This window comes from Cydia splendana, chromosome 3, assembly GCF_910591565.1.
Source record: "Cydia splendana chromosome 3, ilCydSple1.2, whole genome shotgun sequence".
Classification (NCBI taxonomy): domain Eukaryota; kingdom Metazoa; phylum Arthropoda; class Insecta; order Lepidoptera; family Tortricidae; genus Cydia; species Cydia splendana.
In genome coordinates, this window is record NC_085962.1 from 27,361,911 (window position 1) to 27,383,401 (window position 21,491).

Consider the following 21,491-nt stretch of genomic DNA (forward strand, 5'->3'; position numbering starts at 1 on the left):
GCCGGTAGCTTGAACATGTCATGCTCGCTTAAAAGTCTTTGCTTACGGTGGCGTCGTTGATCGGGTCGCCACTTTCCCGAATGAAGGTTGAGGGAGGCGATGGCTGAGATATGCGTCATACTCGTGAACGGGTGCTGTTTGTGGAGATTGGTCTGTTTAAGCTAACACAAGCTATTATACTTAGTAACTTTATTTTTATTAATTAATTACAGTGAGACGCCTCATTCTGCTCTCGTATGTTTCTTTTCTCTTAATGAATGTATTAATTATACAGGATATTGACTCTTGGAGACCCTATATATCTCTAAGGATAACTTGATAAACTATATTATAATCTTATAGTTCTGACGCCTAGAGACATTTACACCTCTAAATATTATAGTTTTTTTTTTTGTGTTTTGTATCTGTATTTTTTATGTAATTCGAAATTAAGAGACCATATACATCTCTTAGTAATTGTAATACGTTAGATTGAATTGTTAGTTTTATTTTATAAAATTGTTGATGTTATTATTTTTGCTTGTATGTAAATTCAATGATGACGTGTAAAAGTGCCCTTGTGGCCTATTTGCTGAATAAATGTTGATGTTTGATGATGTTTGATGTTTGATGTTCCCCATACTTAGAACTGAAACTACAAAAATTTTTTTTTCATCAAACCCATACGACCCGGGGACCCGGAATATGGACCCGTGTGGGGTATCTGTGGATAGGTCTTCAAAACTGATATTGAGGTTTCTAATATAATTTTTTTCTAAACTGGATAGTTTGCGCGAGAGACGGGATCCCTTTGTTTCCCATAAACTTATTGTTTCGAATTTCGATAGTCAGAAATTGATATCCATAATATATCATTTATGGACAGAAACATCAAAAGTCATAATTTTTGTTAAGTATAACGTTTCATAGTTCTAATGTTAGACATCTATAATATTAAACGCTATAATCACAAAAGTTATAAAATTGATGAGTATAACATTCAAAGGTATATCAATAATTATTCAGAAATATTTTCAGGCATATATTTTATCGGACTAATGGTCGTTAATCATATCGTTTCAATGTCCTCCCTTTGTTTTCCATAAACTTACTGTTTCGAATTTCGATAGTCAGAAAGTGATATCCTCTAATATTCTAATATTTAGGAGCTATAATATTAAACATTATGACTTTCAATAATTATGTCAAACGAAGGGACCCCCATTTTTAATGAGTAATGAAATGACTAAAGTGAATTACGTCTACGAAACCAAATCAATAACATCCTTCATATAAAGAAAAAATAAATCTGTTTCCTCAGGTAGGTTTGTTAGTTACCTTGTGTCCCTCAGAGCGGGAATAGGAGATCCGCGAAGCGGGGCTCCGTCGACTCGTAGGCGGGACAAATTAGCTTAATAAGCTACATGAAAAATAAGAAATGACGGGGAAATCAGTAAGCCAAACATAAGAAATCTGTTTCCTCAGGTAGGTTCGTTAGTTACCTTGTGTCCCTCAGAGCGGAAATGGGAGCCCCGCGAAGCGGGGCTCCGTCGACTTGTTGGCGGGACGAAATGACTTAATAAGCTACATGAAAAATAAAAAATGGCGGGGAAATCAGTAAGCCAAATTTAAAATAATCCCCAGGTAAGCATGCAATTTGTATTGTTTAATTTTATAACTATTGACAATATGACTAATAAAAATTATGATGGAAAACGTTATGGTCTAAAAAAATCGGAACTTGAAATTTAGGGAATGCAATAGAGTCCCTACTTATCATTATAACCTGCGATAAAAGACCTTACAACGATTATTGTAAGCAAGTTTATTGCCTTCAATATTTTGTACTTAATGGTATACCTTCTGGATTTTGAATATTATGAGTAACAGATTTTATGACTAACAATAATAATGACCTGCAAAAAACGGAACTGCAATTTATATTGTTAAAATGTATGACTATTGACAATATGACTAATAAAAATTATCCAAAACGTTATGGACTGAAAAAATCGGAACAAAAAAATTATGGGAACCAATAGAGACCCGCGAGAGACACTTCCAAAGTGGTAAAATATGTGTCCCCCCCCCCCCGTAACTTCTAAAATAAGAGAATGATAAAACTAAAGAAAATAAATGATGTACATAACTTCCACCGAAAATTGGTTTGAACGAGATCTAGTAAGTAGTTTTTTTTTTTAATGTTGCAATTTCATTATGTTACTTGCTGCTACGGAACCCTTCATAGGCGAGTACGACTCGCACTAGGCCGCTTTTTTAGTTTTAGTTATTCACGGCTATATAATAAATAAAGACGAGGTTTTAAAATTTTTCCTGTTACAATATCTAACACCATGTAGTTAAAAAAACATTATTTTTTAATTTTCTCATTTACCCCCCAAAAGTGGCCTCCATGTTTAAAATTCATTTATTTACGTAAGATATCCGTCTTTGGGTCACGAATTTACATGTGTACTAAATTTCAATTTAATTGGTGCAGTACTTTTGGAGAAAATGGGCTGTGACAAACGGACAGACAGACAGACGCACGAGTGATCCTATAACTGAAGAACTGCGAGAGAAAAGAAATGCTACTAGAAAAGTGAGTTAGGTTAGGTTTGAACTACGACCCTTACAGAAAAGAAATGCTACCGTAAAACGGGGTGAGTAGGTTTCGCGGGGAGAGGTGGGTTATGAGAGGGGGGTGAGAAGGGATTTTAAGGCTACTGCTACAAAAATAATATATTCCAATTTAAAATGGAGCTATAGTAATACGCATAATACAAAAAAATCGATCCAAAAATCTTCCAAAATCACCTTTGTATGAAAACCCCTCTCACCCCAAATACGAGGCACTACGGGGTGAGGTGGGTTTTCCTCTTTATCGTCAAAGTTATGAAATGGAACTACCCAATTTAAAATTAAAACTAAAATACAAACGTCCTGAACACTTATTATACCGGGTGGCGAATTTACAAAAGCTATACTGATAGGGTTCAGATGCGAACTGAAATTGATTAGCTTTTGTTTGGACAAAACTTAACCAAACCCTAATCTATTATAGTACAGAAATGTACTGAAATCGTATAGGCTTTATTAATTAAATCCATACGGTTAGCGAATTTACAAAAGCTATACTGATAGGGTTCAGATGCGAACTGGACTGGATTAGCTTTTGTTTGGACAAAACGTAACAAAACCCTAATCTATTATAGTACAGAAATGTATTGAAATCGTATAGGCTTTATTAATTAAAGCCATACGGTTAGCGAATTTACAAAAGACTTTTATCTTTAAGATTAAATCAATAAAAAAGACCTAAGATACAATTTCTTTTACAAAACAACCTCTTAAAAAATGACACTGACCTCGGACTAGGCGGTCGCTCCCGAATCAATGGTCCTCACCAACAAATTTTATACCAAGTGTTTTTGTGTTTCTTATGGTATGCTATCCTTCTCTAACTCGCTACCTAATTTTGGGCGCTAGAAGAGCGTAACTGTACTTAAATGCGTTCAATTTTACCTCTGAATACGTCAACACCTCATTAACCACTCACTGGTGGATGACAGTTTACTGGCTTTCGCATCGACCATTCACGGGTTGACCGCCACTTGAAGGGTTAAGCGTGAAGAGGAATTAAAAAAAAAAAGTATTTTTTTCATATTTTATGTGTTTTTACTTCGGAATGGTGTCATTATGATATCGGAAATGAATTCGGCACCCCCGATTTATACGGAAACGATACCAAACTTGACCTAGTAGCTTAAATGATACAGATATCAAGATAAAGTTGAGTACCCGCCCCCGTAAAAATTTACATCAAAAATCTCGGTGGCTCCACTTCTTGAATCCATCCCTGGGTCCTAAGGACCAATCCTGTCAAAGGAAATCTCTTGTTCATGCAACGCCGTATGTTAGGCCCAGCGCGCAGCGCCATCCGCTATAAACTTGAATAATATTTTAGTAACGACTCCGATTGTATTAAATAACCGTTCATGCAATTACTTAACAATGCCTAAACTTTTTTTTTCACTTAAGAATTATTTCCGTTAATACTTCTTATTAGGTGTGAAATGGTAATAGAAAATTATAACTTGACTATTTATTTTTATAATGCATAGATTTATAACTAAATAGCTGATTTATTTCAGGACCAAGATTTACTAGTTTTAAGGATCGGTAAGACTTTGAAGAGATAATGAACCATACCATACCATTTTATGTCCCTTTGGACTAGAATCCCTGATTAAACTGAAAACAATTGTTCAGTCAACATAAACATATTACTATGGGCAGCCGTGCAAAAATATCTGTCCCCCATTTGGGGCATAAGTATATTATAACTTGACTATTTATTTTTATAATGCATAGATTTATAACTAAATAGCTGATTTATTTCAGGACCAAGATTTACTAGTTTTAAGGATCGGTAAGACTTTGAAGAGATAATGAACCATACCATACCATTTTATGTCCCTTTGGACTAGAATCCCTGATTAAACTGAAAACAATTGTTCAGTCAACATAAACATATTACTATGGGCAGCCGTGCAAAAATATCTGTCCCCCATTTGGGGCATAAGTATATGACGACACTTCCTCGGTAAAAATATGTGATGCTTTGTGGCTGGCAAAAACATTGTTACTCTGTATCCGCATAAATATCTGATCGGGTCGCTTAAAAATATTTGATTACTCATAAAAATTAAAATTATGTGATTACTCTCACCTGGCATAAATATCTGATACACTGTGAAAGCAAATATCTACATCTGATGGCAAATGGACCGCCTATATATCTGACACGTTGGAAAAGCAATAATATTATCTTATCGTTGTTATTAACCTGCAAAAATGAACCATACCCGTTTGGTAGAAATAAAATAAATAAAAAAATAAAAATAAAATAAAAAGCCTTTTTATTCCGTAAACACTTGTACAAACTATTTTTAAACTAAATACTATTTTGTGATAATCTAGTAGTGTTAGGACCCCTTCCGGGTATAGGCCTCCTCCAACCTTTTCCACCGTTCTCGGTCTTGTGCCTCTGTGAGCCAGTTGCTCGACACTCTCTCTATGTCGTCTGCCCAGCGAGCACGGGGACGCCCAGATCTTCGTTTCCCACATGGTCCCTTCCAGGTAGTTAAACGCTTTGTCCATTTATCATCTGGCATTCTCGCGATGTGACCTGCCCACTGCCATTTGAGTCTTAGTGAGTGTTCGAGAGCGTCAATTACTTTAGTTTTTTCTCGTATATTTTTGTGACGTATTTTATCTATTAACTTAACTTTCAAAAATTTTCTTTCGATTGCTCTTTGACATGCTCTAATCTTGTGTTTAATGTAGCTTGTGTATTTCCACGTTTGACAGCCGTAGTTAAGTGTGGGAAGGAGACACGAATCTAGTACTTTTCTTTTTAAATGTAGTGGCAAGGCGCTTAGAAGTATATTTGCCATGCTCCAGAACTTTTTCCATGTTTTATTTACCCGCCTCTCTACTTCTTCCGTGTTGTTATCCGGTCTGAATGATATCTGCTTCCCTAGGTAAATATACTCATTTACAAAGTCTAGCTTCATGTTTTCTATAAATATTTCTTTTTTTACATGATTTGTCATTATTTTAGTTTTTTGAAGATTCATTTCGAGACCGATGTTTTTACTAGCTGCGTGTAGAGTATTGATCATAAGTTGTAGCTCCTTCCAACTTCTAGATAGTAGCACTATATCGTCTGCAAAAGCTAAATATGTGAGATATTTTCCGTTTATGTTTATTCCTCTATAATCCCATTTTAAACTTTTCATAACTAAATGCAAAACGCTTATGAATAGAGTTGGGGAGAGCGGGTCTCCTTGCCTGACGCCTCTTTCGATGTCTATGTATCTGCCAGTGGTTTCTAACTTGACTCTGCTTTTGCAGTTTGCGTATATGTGTTTTAGTATATTTATGTAAGTATTGTTTATTCCTGATTCTTCCAACGCTTTCCATATAAATTTATGCTCTATCGAGTCGAATGCCTTCTGGTAGTCAATAAAGGCGATGTAGAGTGGTGTTCGGAACTCTCTACACTTATCGATGAGTTGCTCTACCGTTTGTAAATGGTCAACAGTACCGAACCCTCTCCTAAAGCCCGCCTGTTCTACTGTAAGAAAGTTTTCGATTTTTGGAGACATTCTGTTCTGTAATCCTATTGCAAACAGCTTGTAAAAGCTCGACATGAGGCTGATTGGACGATAGTTTGCGATGTCTTTTGGGTCACCTTTCTTGTAGAGGATTACGATGTCAGACTCTACCCATTGTTTAGGGACTTTTTCTTGTAGCAGTATTTTATTGAAAAGCTGTGCTATGGGGGTCAATAGTATGTCCTTGGACGCAATCAGCATATCGTTAGTTATTTCGTCGCATCCTGGACTCTTACCCGTTTTCATTTTCTTTAACAATTTCAGTATCTCGCTTTCATCAAAAGGCTCAGGATTGTCTTCTCTGTTTGTAAAGTTTGCTTCGCTTTCATACGATGATCTGTTGTTAGAGGACTTGTAAAGGTTTTCGTAAAAAGAGGTAGCTACTTCTAAGATGTTCGGTCTCTGTACGTTATCATTTAATTGTGAAATCCATTTCTTGCCACAATTGAGTTCTTTATTGGCTCTTCTTATACTTCCTGAGCTTTTTAGGTGTTTTTCTATAATTCGTGATCTGTGTTGCTCATACTCCTTTTTAATTTTTTTGTTGACTTGTTTATATAGCATACTTAGCTCAGTCTTTTCATCTTTCAAGAGCGGCCGTTTTCTCTGTAGTTCGGACCTGCGTTTAATTAGTTGTTTCGTTTCTTCAGATATTATTGTTTCCTTTTTGGTTTGATTTGCATGCGATATGGAGCGAATACTTTCTTTAATAGTTTTTTCTATCCTGTTATAATAAATTTGAACTGATTCGTATTCATTTGTGCATAATATCTGTTCTCGTGACTCTATTAATTTGTTAAGATAAGTTGTTTCTTCTTCTTTTGTATCTAATGTTCTTGGCATATATTTTTTGAACGTTGCTCTTCTTTTCATTGTTTTGCACATTTCCCAAGTTCCCCTAACGAGGCGATGATCCGAGGCATATTCTAAATTCAGCATTTCAATGTTTTTGAAACGTACTCTATCGTTGGAAAGTATGAAGTCAATTTCGTTAGTTGATTTTTTGTCTGGTGACAGCCATGTCCATCGCCGGCTATTTTTCTTTTTGAAAAAGGAATTTATTATGAATAGTTTATTTTCTAAAGCGAATTCTATCAATCTTTGACCTCTGCTGTTTCGATTTCCTAGTCCAAATTTGCCTGCGATTAGCGATTCTTCGGGTTTTGGTACCCCTATTTTTGCGTTGAAGTCTCCTAGGACTATTTTTGTTTTACCAGCAATTTCTAGAGCGTAGTTGAGAGTGTGATAAAAACTTTCTGTTTTCGTGGATTGTCAAATCACTTCATACAATTTACGGCTCTATACCAAACGGGTATGGTTCATTTTTGCAGGTTAATAACAACGATAACATATTATTGCTTTTCCAACGTGTCAGATATATAGGCGGTCCATTTGCCATCAGATGTAGATGGTTTACTAATGTTTCGACGAAAATTATTTAGCAAATTCTTAACTCCCCAAACTACGTGTCCCATATTTTTATTTGGTCAAATTTTTATTTCCTAACTCAACGTTTCGCACTGATATCATTTCCCAACTAATGATTTGATAAATTATTGTTACACAAAATATTACCTGGGATTTTTTTAAGATGTCCATTATTTTTTCGTCAAATGCATTGATTGGCATACCTTGATTATATATATACCTAACCATAACCTACCTATCTCTGGGAGCAGTTTCGTTTTTAGGGTCATAAAAAAAATAACCATAACCTACCTATCTCTGGGAGCAGTTTCGTTTTTAGGGTCATAAAAAAATATAACCATAACCTACCTATCTCTGGGAGCAGTTTCGTTTTTAGGGTCATAAAAAAAAGAACCCTAGTCCACCTATCTCTGGGAGCAATTTCGTTTTTAATCATTATTTACCACATAAAATTTGACAATATGTTATTTGCCTTAGCAAATCATTTGCTACACAATTATTTACCACATAAAATTTGACGTAATAAAATTTTGCAATTTAAAAATGTAGCGACATAAAAAAATTACGAAGTAAAATTATGCCAAGGATTGGTTTGCGAAATAAAACTTCGGCGAAAAGTTGGTTGCTAAATGAAATTTGACGAAACATAATTCGGCAAAAAGGCAGTACACCGATGTAGATATTTGCTTTCACAGTGTATCAGATATTTATGCCAGGTGAGAGTAATCACATAATTTTAATTTTTATGAGTAATCAAATATTTTTAAGCGACCCGATCAGATATTTATGCGGATACAGAGTAACAATGTTTTTGCCAGCCACAAAGCATCACATATTTTTACCGAGGTAGTGTGGTCATATACTTATGCCTCAAATGGAGGATCGGATATTTTTGCACGGCTGCCCATAGTAATATATTTATGCTGGTGACTGTTCTATCCAAAATCAACGATATTCTAACCAATACCTAAAGGATATGATGGTCGTATTTTGAGCGTCTGTCATAAGGTAATATTCCATTTCTGACCGCAGCTGCACTATTAGTACCAAACGCGTCGGCGTTATTGTCAATTCCCATTGTAAAATGAATGGTAGTGCTGCTGTCGTTGGAAATGGACTGTCACCTATAGACTATTTATTCTGTTATGATCTAATAATGATGTAGGTATAGGTACGATATACCAACCATCCATCGTATATTATACCTACTTACTGCTCTCTACCTATTTCCTATACATATAGGTATAGGTAAGAAATAAAAAAGAGATTGTCCTGCTTAACTGCCTAACACGTTAACACAGAGTAAAACTACGGAAAATAGAAGGTTGAAACTTGTATAGCAGATTTCTTATATATGAAATTAGTTTGTAAAATCCAATCTAAATATGTATAAGGAATGTATATAGGTTATTAGCGTTATTACTTATTCTAAGGAAATCGTGTTCTGAAATTTCGTGAAAGTATATGAGGTATTTAACATTTTGACTAGTGATGTACCGACTATTGATTTGGCCGACTAGCCGACTAGCCGACTAATCGGCGCTCGAATGGCCGTGGCTCGTCGGCCAGATCATTAGTTTCGTATAATTTCAGGTGAAAAACAATAGTTTTGCTCCTTTGGTTGCGCTATTCATCATATTAGCTTGGCTAAAAGGTGTTCTCTACAGGTTCAAAGACCTATCACAAGAATCCTCGTTCAATTTCTGTCTTTGGTTCTTTTATTTTGCGATCCTGAGCAGACCGTCAGTACAGCTTGTAGGAGGTCTAGGTCTAGGCTCTATTTCCCGTACGTAGTCGCCAGTTAAGAACCTATCCCCTGTGGTCAGCGTCTTTACGAGCAACGTGCCCGGTTTATAAGTCTCTAAATTTTGCAATAACATTAACAGTTCCCCATGGCTCCACCATTAAAAAAACTGAATATTAATAAAATCATTTAACTATAGAACTTGGCCATGAAATTACACGAGAATCAGTTGAGATCGACCTGTAGAGGAAAACACCAGCCCACCAACATACGATAACGATCAAACGGTCAATTATATGAACAAAAGTTTTCGTCTGCACCCTCAATAGGTATTTTGGTAAAATAGACATAAAACATATGCCAAATATTGACTGTTAATTTCTATTTTCTCTGTTTTCTTAAACTAGTAAAGTGCCGACTAATCGGCCATTTTTGCCGACTAATCGCCGACTACAAATGTGGCCGGATAGTCGGCTTTCCCGACTAGTCGGCGACTAGTCGGTACATCCCTAATTTTGACATGTTATTACATTGCCTAAAGTAGTATTTCTATTTATTGATTTCTTTCCTTAAGGCGTTTAAAAAAGTCGGTTGAAATTTCGTACGGAGATGTGTTAAGTAAGAGACTTGAAACTGTGTACAAGATTTATTAAAAAAGCAAGGAATTTAGGCTCAATTCGACAAGAATTTTATTATAACAAGTAGATAACATAAATTTCCACGCGAATAATTTCGCGGGCAAAAGCTAGTATAACCGTATAACCGTAAAAAGAGAAAACTACTCACTGCCGCTAAACATCACGATCACAACAAATGCGAAGTAAGGCACGAAACGCGCTGGCGAATCATATCTGCGCAATGTTCACAGTAAACCAATATGGCGGCGGCGGCGAGACTCCGCCGCTCGCTCGACTAGGTTTTGTGAGAGCAAAATGTTTGTATATATCGCGACAAAAGCTAATCCATTTCAGTAAATGAGTATTATTGAAAATTAGATATCACATTCAAACGTGACTGACGTTACTAAACTCGACTAGGTTTTGTGGTGAATAATATTTGAAAATATATAAGCAAAAAGCTAATCCATTTCAGTGACTACTTTTTACCGACACGGTATAGATATTGTTAACTAATATGCATAAACAAAAGCAACCCTATTAGAATCTGTGTCGTGACTGAAATAGTTTAGCTTTTGTAAATTCGCTACCGGGTGTGGCCTGTAACATGAGCAAATAATTAAAACATAGATGGTACTCCTCAAACGGTGACACTTTTGTTAAACAACTTTTAAAAATTATGAAGTATTTAGACTCCCTATTTTTCATACAAAAGAAATATTATCTTCAATGGACGCCATCGCCACGCCATTATCATTGTGATTGACGTTGCTTGTCACGCCTTAAACATAACAAAATTCGCAATACATTGCGTCTTAGAATAAACTTTAAAATGTATTAAAAATCAAACCACAAGTTATTTTTAAAAGTCTCCGAAAAAATGTTGATCAGTATGAGGAGTACAGCCTACAGTTTAATTTTTTGCTCATATTACAGGCCACACCCGGTATACACCATTCAGTTTTCATATGTAAAAATAAAATGTTATCGAGGTTTGAATTTCAGTTTTGACCCTACTCACCCCATTTTACAGTACTAGGAAAGTGGGTTAGGTTAGAACTGCGACCCTTACAGAAACGAAATGCTAATAGAAAAGGTGACGTAGTGGATTAATTAATTTAATAAGATAACAAATAAATATTCAATATTTGCATTTGCATTGCAATATTGGATTATTAGTTTTTCATGCTCGAAGTTACTTGTCAACTCTGACGTATATTAAATTGTCAACTATTTTGGTGTTTGAAAGAATCAATTAGGACTTCCGAATGATCCTTGGAACATGGCGGATCGTGCTGTCGCGAACATGCGAACTGGCTAATAGTTGCCAGCGTCATGGAGTAGATGGCGCTCGCAGTCATGTTTAAGTTAAATAACCGCTTCTAGGTTATTGTGATTTTTTAGGAAAAGACAAGAGGGTAGACGCCGAACGATAGTAAGAAAGGGAGGTTATGTGCGAACAGATCTACGGAGGGAGAATTTTGCTTTGGGGATCAATTCAACGGCTTTCTTATGGTGTTATTAGATTAATGATGTGCCTCAAGTAAATTGTGACTAACGTATATCAGTATTCAGAGTGAACAGTGATCCGAGGGAATTGTTGATGGCTAATATGAACTTATGGTAAACTTAGTGTGAGGAATGGGGTCGCTATAAGGGGAGGTTTGGAGGCGACTATGAGGTTCAAGAAACCAGGTGGATAATCAGGTGAAACTTATTTTATATGCAGGTAATAAAGTAGGACACCAGCAATGAGTGAATCGTCATCTCACTAACGTCCAGGCCTCATATAGGTATGTAGTATGATTACATATTGCTAACCAGTATCAGTAAAGGCATCATCTCATTCGATAGGTTAACAAGTATGGTGAGCTTGACGACATGGTGGAGGTGCTGGGATTTTATGCACATGCACTGTAATCATCATCAAAAGTAACATATGAAAAGTCAATTTATATATGCACGTACAACTAAAGAGTTACATTTTTTGGTTTGTTCAGTTCAATTTAATGTTTTATTTCAGGCATGAAATGAAGCCCATATTTATGTAATCCTATTCTTGCAAAAAGGCGTTAAGCAGGCGATTATGTTAGTGGTTCACCGGAGCACATATGCAATTAAGTGCCTACATTTTATTAAACATTCTTGCTCTTTGATATACAAGAGATTGCAAATGTCAGTAAATATATATATAGTTTATAAAAAATAGGTACCTATCTAAATACAAAAATTTCCTTGGTAAATTATATAAATACAAAATTGTTTCAAAAAATTCTACTTGGAATACAAAATACTAAAAAGCTCGCTTTAATCTTTGAAAGCAGTGTGTTAATCAATCAGTCCTATAGAGTGCAAATTTGGAGTTGATTCCTCATGTTAAGCAGTAGAATGGAATTTCAAGTGATGGTTTTGAATGATAAAAATATTTGAAAGCATATGTTATATATTTAACGTCTTACAGCCAGTATTTGTCACTGGTTGATGTGATAAAAATGTTTGTGTCACCAGGGCAGCAAAGTTTGTTTTTAACCCACGTGCCTTGAAACCCTCGCAACGCTCAGGATTCCAACATTTCTATGTTATAAGAATGAGAGAGTGGCTAAGATTGTCACATCAGAAAAGATAGCACAATATTGGTATGTTTACTATAAATTCTATCAGAGAGGTGTTTATAATCAGTTTTTAAACACTAACTTGGTAAGACTACCTTCAACAAGAGCCATGGAACTGCTTAAGTCTCAGATTTCATTACGTTGAAACCAATCATTACGTACATTTTTCATTAAACATGTCTAAAAACGTGGGTGACGAAACGGACATTCAACTCAAGTTTTAACGCCCTAAGCAGTAGAAATTTACACTTATCAGCAATAATCCTGAACTGAAATATATATATGTCGTGTATCAAAGAAAAGGTGAAAAAGCCCTCCAATGGCAATATTTGATAAAAGTAACTAGATTTTTTCTCAAAGTTGTGAATAATCTTATTGTTCTCTTAAATATCATATGATTGGTACCGTTACCGTACCTGCTCATGCCTAACAAGTTTAAGTTGAACAGGAGGTTTATATATAATCTATATTTGGGCGTATGTTATGATTATGTTCACAAGAATATGGTTTCATTTTGATATTTATTATGTTTGATGATGTAGTTGACAAGTTGCTTTACTTGTTTAGTTTTAGTTACCTGACCAATCTTTGATAAAATCATGCACTAATAAAAATTTACGACATTTTGAAAAATAACAGTCTTGAACGATTCACGGTTAAGGGAAAGGTAATCACGGTCTATATAAATATATTTTGAATTAAAATTTGCTGGTCGATTTGTGAACCAGAATGGATCCTTTCAAACAGCGACTTTATCACCTGAGCTAGAAGATTCAAATTATGCAGTTGATCAACAATTTAACATTACTAATTACATTTGTTTTTAAATTGGGTTCTTAAGTGACGATTATGACCTTTTTCGTAATTTAATTCAATGTAAGACATAAATGAAATCGCATAAATGATTAGATCTGTTAAAATAATTATATGCGAATTTTTTGGCATCCATGCCTTTGCAATTTTGTTTGTAACGTTGCATGAGTTAAGATCTTAATATTAAAATAATAAGAATCATAATCTCACATTCATTGTTCTGTGTGGCCGAATAGTTTTAGTACCAAATTGAAAGTTTATTTTTAATACGGGTAGTTGATATTACTTATGGCTTACCAACTGTTGTTGCTTACAAACCAGTTTATGTCTGACCTCCGATTTTGTATATATTCTATTACATCGGTATTTAATTAAATTGGTGGTAAACAATATTTTGTGATTATGAAGTTCCACGCCAAGTTAATTCCTACTGGATTGCATGCTTTTCTAGAAGATGCATTGCTTGCAGAATACCCGCTTCATCACAAATTATCAGCTCAGCCATGATTAAACTAGTCGTGAGCGCAAGTGTGGTGAAATGACAACAATTTATACTGCGTATCTTTTCATGAAGCGAATGTATCATGTTTAACGTATTAGGCTTATAGAATAGAATAGAAGAATAGAATAGAATAGAAAAATATTTATTCAGGCAACACATCATTCCATTACAAAAAAAAACATAAAATGTGAAACAAGAAGTATACAGAACACAAAGAGACATATTACAGATAAAGATGTGAGGCTGAAATGGTCTCCACTCAGTAATGCAGTTGGCACGACTAAGCATTGCCAACGGCGCTGATTTTCTGCGGAGCCAGCGAGGTGTGCGGTGCGGGACAGCATACTGCGCGACTTGTGTGTCAGTAGTAGGAGTAGTTTGTTGTCAGATTAAATAATGTGTTTAAAATATTAAATACCAATACTTATATAAGTATTACAAAAATATTATACATATGATTTTATTATACGGCGGTTAACTAGGAATCGACTTTGAGGTTAAGGAACTAGAGCTGATACCAATATGTTAGAAAATGATGCCCTTAGGCAGCAATACCTTGTTGAGCCAATAGATGTTTTTTCAGTTTAGACTTGAACCCACTAACAGTAATGCTCTCCCAAATAGGTGGCGGAAGGTTATTCCAGCACTTCGTGGCAGCATAACGAAAACTGCCACGAAATGCTGCGGTACCGTGCCTTGGGCTAATCAGTCGGGGATTACGCCTGATACGACGCTGATAGAAGACCAGCTTATCATGCAAATATGTGGGTTTTTTACTATTGCAGATACCAAATAAAAGCGTGGCAAAATGTAAGGTACGTCGACCATTCATATTTAAGAGTTATACTTATATGATCAATATTTTTACAACAACACAATATTCTTTATTGCTCACCAATATGTAAAGGAACTTAACACATATCACTTATACTATGGTGCACAACGGGCGGTCTTATCGCTAAAAAAATGATATCTTCCAGACAAACAAACCAGGCTATTATAATAGTATGTTTTGCGGATCCATATTTTCACTGGGCTTTAATCAGAACCATTGAGTTTAATTAAAAACTCGAATTTAACACTCACCTCGTTTGAAGGACTAGAACCACTCATATCCTAAGAGATGTTAATATGGAATTTCTTGCCTCATCGTTGTTTGTTGTTACAATCGTAAGGAATTGGAACGGATTGTTTTCTTGGAAGTCGGTATAATTTAGTTGTAATGTGCCTGAATGAAAATGCAGGAGGCACTTGAAATCAGATTACAATTTGACGTCATATGTACAATGTAGGTACATACTACTCAAACTCAAAGGACCAGGAACATCATTGGAACTCAATCAGAATCACTCAGCCATTCCAATGGTACCAGCAAACGGCCAAAAATGGGGCTCGCTAGATTTAACAATAGTAACATACTCAATTGGCATGCATGATATTTCTGTTCTGAAAGAATAAACGGGTAAAATGCTTGTAAACGAATAAAAAACTACCGAATTAATTTAAACAATATTCACTTACTTTATGGATTGCGTTTAATCAGCGTTACATTAAGGTTCCAAAGACTTGTCTGTTGATGTAATTAAGCATAGTATCTTAATTTATTCCCAATTAACATTTCAATATAGATTGTTATCAGAGAATCAGTAAATATCAAAGTGGATATGTAAATGACAAAGGCAAAACTGTTTAGTATAAGCCACCACTAATATGTTTGCACTTAAGCAATACCCTAAGGTATAATGACTTCCTATTATTACTGAACCATTGATTCTTAGTGTGGAAAGTCCATAGATTAGTGATTAGATAAAGATTAACTAAACTTCTGAATTGTGTATGTATGTACATACGATGACCCAAACCTAAAGTGTTAAAAATGCTAAAAGAAGTTATTATTGAAAAGACTCCCAGTGAAAGTCATACTGATTGAATGGGCTAGTGGTTTCTATATTATCTGCTAACTGATTTAGATACTTCTAAGTACATAGTACATACTTTACTTTTACTCGAACAGAAATGGATAAGGGAGTGGTAGATAATTTAAAGACTAGCCATTAGCCATGCATAACTAATTTGATTTTGTTAAATGAATTGGAATCAAGCAACACATATTAATTGATATCGCCTACTCAATCGAGATACTAAATACTAAAGTATACGAACCTACATATTCATTATAATTATAGAGACGGTAGTAAGACCATGGTGGATAGGTTTCTGAATAAGAGAAATTCTCAAGTATTCGGTTATTTAAATAAATGTGATAACGTATTTTTAACTATGATAGTAGTCATTATACCACTCTGTGCAAGTAGTTCTGAAATTAAATAATGGCATAATGACAAAGACACAAGAGCATTTGTTACAGAGTATATTACCTATGTCTAGGTAACGGAAAGGAATAGTAGGTATCTAGGTATTCGCTGCGTGCGAGGCAAGTGGTGGGGGGAGCCGAAACAAACTCAGCGCTTGATGTGGCTAAATATGACAAGTTAGCAAGCCGTGTTTCTGTCAATTCACATACTTTTCAGTTATTTTGTTCACGTTTCTTTTTGCCTTAAAAATCATATTTACAATAAAAATGGGCCACGATAGATGTTGTGTGGTAAACTGTAATAATACTAGATGGTCTAGACGAAACATTAATTTGTGTCAATTATTTACCTGTATCTTTGCCTGTATGTACCTATAATGTTAATGATTAATTTTAATGTACTTACTAACATGTAGCTGTAATGATATGATACTAACAATATTGTATGGAATTTTTTAATGTTCTGAAATAAAGATATTTTATTTTATTTTATTTTTATTAATAATAATAATTATTTTTTAATTTTTAACTCTAGGCTAGAAATTAGCCTTTTATATCATATAGTATTTATTCCAGGCTCAACAGCGTATCGGCTAAATATTTTATCTCGTCTGTCAACACAGATTTTGCTTAGATGTTAATTAAATAGTATTGATAATACAGTGTGTACCAACATTAGGTGTTTGTAATATTATGTAGTTATAATTAGGGCTTGCAATTCGAATATTCGAATATTCGAATTTGTCGAATATTCGGCCTGTTTTGATATTCGAATATTCGGCCGCTCAGGTTTCGAATATTCGAATATTTTTTATTACTATAAAAAATCTATTTAATCCGCTGCAGTTACAGTTTCTGTGTGTTTTCCGGGTATTTACAGTGAATGAGTAATGGTAGGTACCCAAATACGAAGGAAATAATATTTTTACTGTATTCCTCTCGATAGACTTCGTGAATACAGTGAAACCTAACTCAATTTGAAAGAAAACGAAATCAAAAAGTATGTTATTTTTACGGTGCATAAGTTTTAAGTTAAAGGGTCAGTCTGTTTATTAAGACTAAACCTTGCCCGCACTTATCGCAATTCTCAAATTTGATCATACCAAACCTGCCCAGTGCCCAACTAGGTAATCTAACTATGCACCTTTAGCTGACAAATAATCCAGTAGTCAACTAACTTTTTCCCTTAAATATTCCAATATTATATAATTAAGCCGACCATTAATTAAGGCCTCTGAGTGACTACAAGTTAATTTAAATCAGAAAATAATTACCTACTAAAAAAAATATCTTACATACCTAGGTTTGGTTTAGATGATTAAAGTTATATTATTACACTCAACGGCGCATTTATAATAAAAGTTTTATCTAGAAATATTGAATACGTCTTATTTTGGCGTTTTACTTGTTTTTATAAATGTGGGCATCTCATAGTAGGATGATAAAATCTAGTCAATTAAGTGGATTTCTGCAAAATATCATTAGTTTTAGCAATATGTGAAATAAGCTTTTGAATAAAACGATAATAAACCGATTTCTCGTTCTTTTTCTTATTTTTTATAATATTCGAATAATTATTCGAATATTCGAATATGTCGTCAGAAAAAGTCGAATATTCGAATACCTGAAAGTTTCGAATATTTGCAAGCCCTAGTTATAATGCCTGTTATTGAAAACTCGGTAAAAGCATACCTTTGGCACGTAGAGTTGTCTGTCGTCTATCACAACAGACATTGTGATGCGAGTGAACATTATTTTTAACATAAAATGTGTTGATTTAAACCTGTGAAGAAGGAAGGAAAGGGTGATACGTAACTTCAATTAAGTATTAAACTTTTTATGTTATAGTAAAAGGAAGAGATCAATCATGAGCCAAATAATTATTGGTATATGATCGTGGCCTCAACTGTTAGCTTGATTATGAGATTTAATCAGAATATTGAGATATAAAATGCAGGCTGGAGGCTGGAGCTACACAAGAATCAGAATCACAATTAGAATCAGATGTCATATAATAAAGTTCCATATGTATCTTTCTTCATTAATTTTATAATATTGCTGTGAAATATCGTAGTGTTAAGGACATGGTATTTGTTTTATGTACGACTACTACAGGAGCAATAGTCACAAGACAGAGTTATCAGTTTTATTCGTGTCCCTATCCTCTTGGGTCACAGTGGACAGTTGGACACCTGTCCTGTGTGGTTCTTCACCAGTGCTCACCATCTGCAGTACCTAGATATGCTAGCCTGTAATGTGGCTTTGTCTTTAATATTTTTTCTGTTCGCCCACCGTGTGGCCATACGTCCATGCCTATCCCTACGCTTCCTTGCCATGTGGCCAGTGATTATGAGCTTCTCCAGACTATAGGATCCTCTTCTGCCTCGATAGCAGAAGAAAGTACGTGCGCGATGAGTACAAATAGTGGATAACCTCGGTTTGATGTTGAGTTCGTCGAGACTTGATGCAATTTCACCTACTGCGTTCAAGCTTTCTTCGCCAGCACTACCTCTCAAATGCATCTGTCCTATGATGGGTTTCAGTATTAATGGTCTATGTTTGGACATGTACAGAAAGATCGAGAAAACAAGGCGTCCGCATTAGTGTGATACTGGTTGTATGTTCTCCCATATGCATACCCTGGCGAGTCGTTTCACCGCAGCTTTGGCTATCTGATCTCTTCTGACCACCCTTTGGTCGAAAACGCCATCGTCGCTTATTTAAGATCCCAAGTAAACCAACAACTTGCCTCTAGATCGTGCAATGCATTGGTACTCTTCATTTTACCAGGTAGATCGACATGCATCAACTTCGTCTTATTTCTTTTGATCCTGGGGTATGAATCTGGTCTGAATCCTGAGTATGGAGTTATGGACTCATATCTGACATGATCAATTTTAGAAACAGAACCGCAAGTTATTTTCCACAGACACTTAATCTAATTATAGTCATGTCATTTGCAAAACTGAGGTTATTGATAAGTTGGCTATCAACCAGTGGCGGCGCGTCAAACATATCCATAGGCAAGCCAGGGCTAATTTGGCTTACATATTTCCTTTACAACTCTGCTCAAACGTCCAAAAACAGGCAAGCCGGTGGGAATCGGCTTTTATGGACGCAGTCTCATACCAACTCAGACACCACCCTAACAGCCTTCATTGGAAGTTCATTGGATGAGTATTGACTCATTATGTATTCACCGATGTTTGTAAACAGTTGCACTCCTTGATCAACTTTAAAAAGATAACTCGGCGTGTTATCCCCATTTCGCTCATAACCCTGACATTTTACTCCAGTTAAGAAAATCAAAAGTCTTTGCGAAAGCCTTTAAAGAGTATACAGACGCCGTGCCCACTGTATTCTCTATTAATTGCCACACATTGAGTATTTGCTACTGAGAGTACTGAGTGAGAACCCTTCAATGTCTCTCATGGTTATCAAAGCTGTGAAGTGAAAATTCGTGAATAAAGGAAACTTAGTGGGTCAATTTGATAGACACAGCAGTGAAAATACCGTAGTACGGGAAGCGGGCGATTATTACACTTGAAGATCTGATCGGTTACATTAATTAAAGAATAGTCATGTAAAGTCGTAATGAATCGGTACCTCGGTAGGTACAGTTTGCTATGCTGTTTCTACGATCCTTACCATGACTGATATAATTATATTTAGGTACACGGTAATGTAAATGTAACGCAGTAAAAAAGAGTTATTGACAGGTTTTGTAACTAACCAAGATGAAAATAAAGTGCTTAGTTTATATTATTTGAGTGTAGCTCAGGTTAAATGCATTGATGGTTCAGACCTAATAGAGAGGCTGACACGACTGTCCCAACCTTTTTAAACTAGATTATTTCACACCAGCATCAGAAAATGATTAGAAAAATAAGAACTGCAGTAATTTTTGGCACAATATATATTTAATAAATCAGAATGAACTACAAGAAAAGGTGACTTGACTCGAAATAAGTGCCTGATTTGACAAGTCTGTTAAATATCCTTAGCTTAGCTTAAGAAAATAAAAAAGAACGTGGTTCTCTTGAGTTGTAGATAGGTTCTTTCTTTTACATGTTGATTTGTGATTAAATGAGAATAGCGTAATTCTTCCTTGGCTGGGGAGGGCTGCCGGACATGAAGTAGATACACGAAGAGATGGATATGTCAGCAGTAGGTTTAATGAATAAGCAAGTATATTAAAATACTTCACATAGTAGATTACTGCCAGTAGTAATAAGTGAAGAGAAGCGCTGGTGGCCTAGCGGTAAGAGCGTGCGACTTGCAATCCGGAGGTCGCGGGTTCGAACCCCGGCTCGTACCAATGAGTTTTTCGGAACTTATGTACGAAATATCATTTGATATTTACCAGTCGCTTTTCGGTGAAGGAAAACATCGTGAGGAAACCGGACTAATCCCAATAAGGCCTAGTTTCCCCTCTGGGTTGGAAGGTCAGATGGCAGTCGCTTTCGTAAAAACTAGTGCCTACGTCAAATCATGGGATTAATTGTCAAGCGGACCCCAGGCTCTCATGAGCCGTGGCGAAATGCCGGGATAACGCGAGGAAGGGGGGGGAGTAATAAGTGAAGAGAAGTGGGAACTTAGGTTACATATACACGTCACGTTCGGATAAGACTGTCGCTTTTGTCTGTGTAATAACTATGGTTCGATCGCGCGGTCGCCGCGGTGTTTAATAAAGTTACAGTTGTTTAATTACGAAAATTATGCTGGTCATCATGTATACGTCTGCTGTAGTAGAAGTTCTGACCCTTGAAGTAGTGAAACAAGTTATTAACGATATCATAAGAGCAAAGCAGCATATAACATCAGAACATCACAGATGGTAGTCATAGATAAAATATAGCGAGAATTGAGTTCTCACTGTCTAACAACACCGATGTTCGATATCAAATCGGTGTTGCCACGTTGTAATTAAGGACTGCTCGGAGCAATTTGGAACCGAACGCGCGAGATTGTGGGAAATACACATAGACATAGGACATAGATATAGGTATAGATAGAGAGATAAGTAACGGACCAGAGATGACAAATCGCAGCCGTGATCCTACTTAGCTCAGCTCAGACACCGATAAACGCTCAGTCGCTCACACCAATCTCAGGATACTGCTTTCATTCTCAAATCAGAGATCAGTTAGTTTAGCACAGATATCAATGAATGCTCAGATCAGTCCCAAGATCATATTATTAATCAACTCAGCACAAACCTTGATGAATGCTCAGACCAATCTCAGGATCAAATTATTAATCAGCTCAGCACAAACATTGATGAATGCTCAGACCAGTCT

General features: G+C 35.6%; 1 long non-coding RNA gene across 1 annotated transcript in view; it reads left to right on the forward strand.

Moving 5' to 3' along the window:
- The first annotated feature begins 702 nt into the window (after positions 1–702).
- LOC134789404 (uncharacterized) overlaps positions 703–21,491 on the forward strand; it is an 81,567-nt gene continuing 60,778 nt past the window's right edge. Inside the window, exons 1-2 of the long non-coding RNA XR_010144050.1 lie at positions 703–766; positions 2,022–2,164. This is a non-coding gene — a long non-coding RNA (uncharacterized LOC134789404). The remainder of the gene's footprint in view (positions 767–2,021; positions 2,165–21,491) is intronic.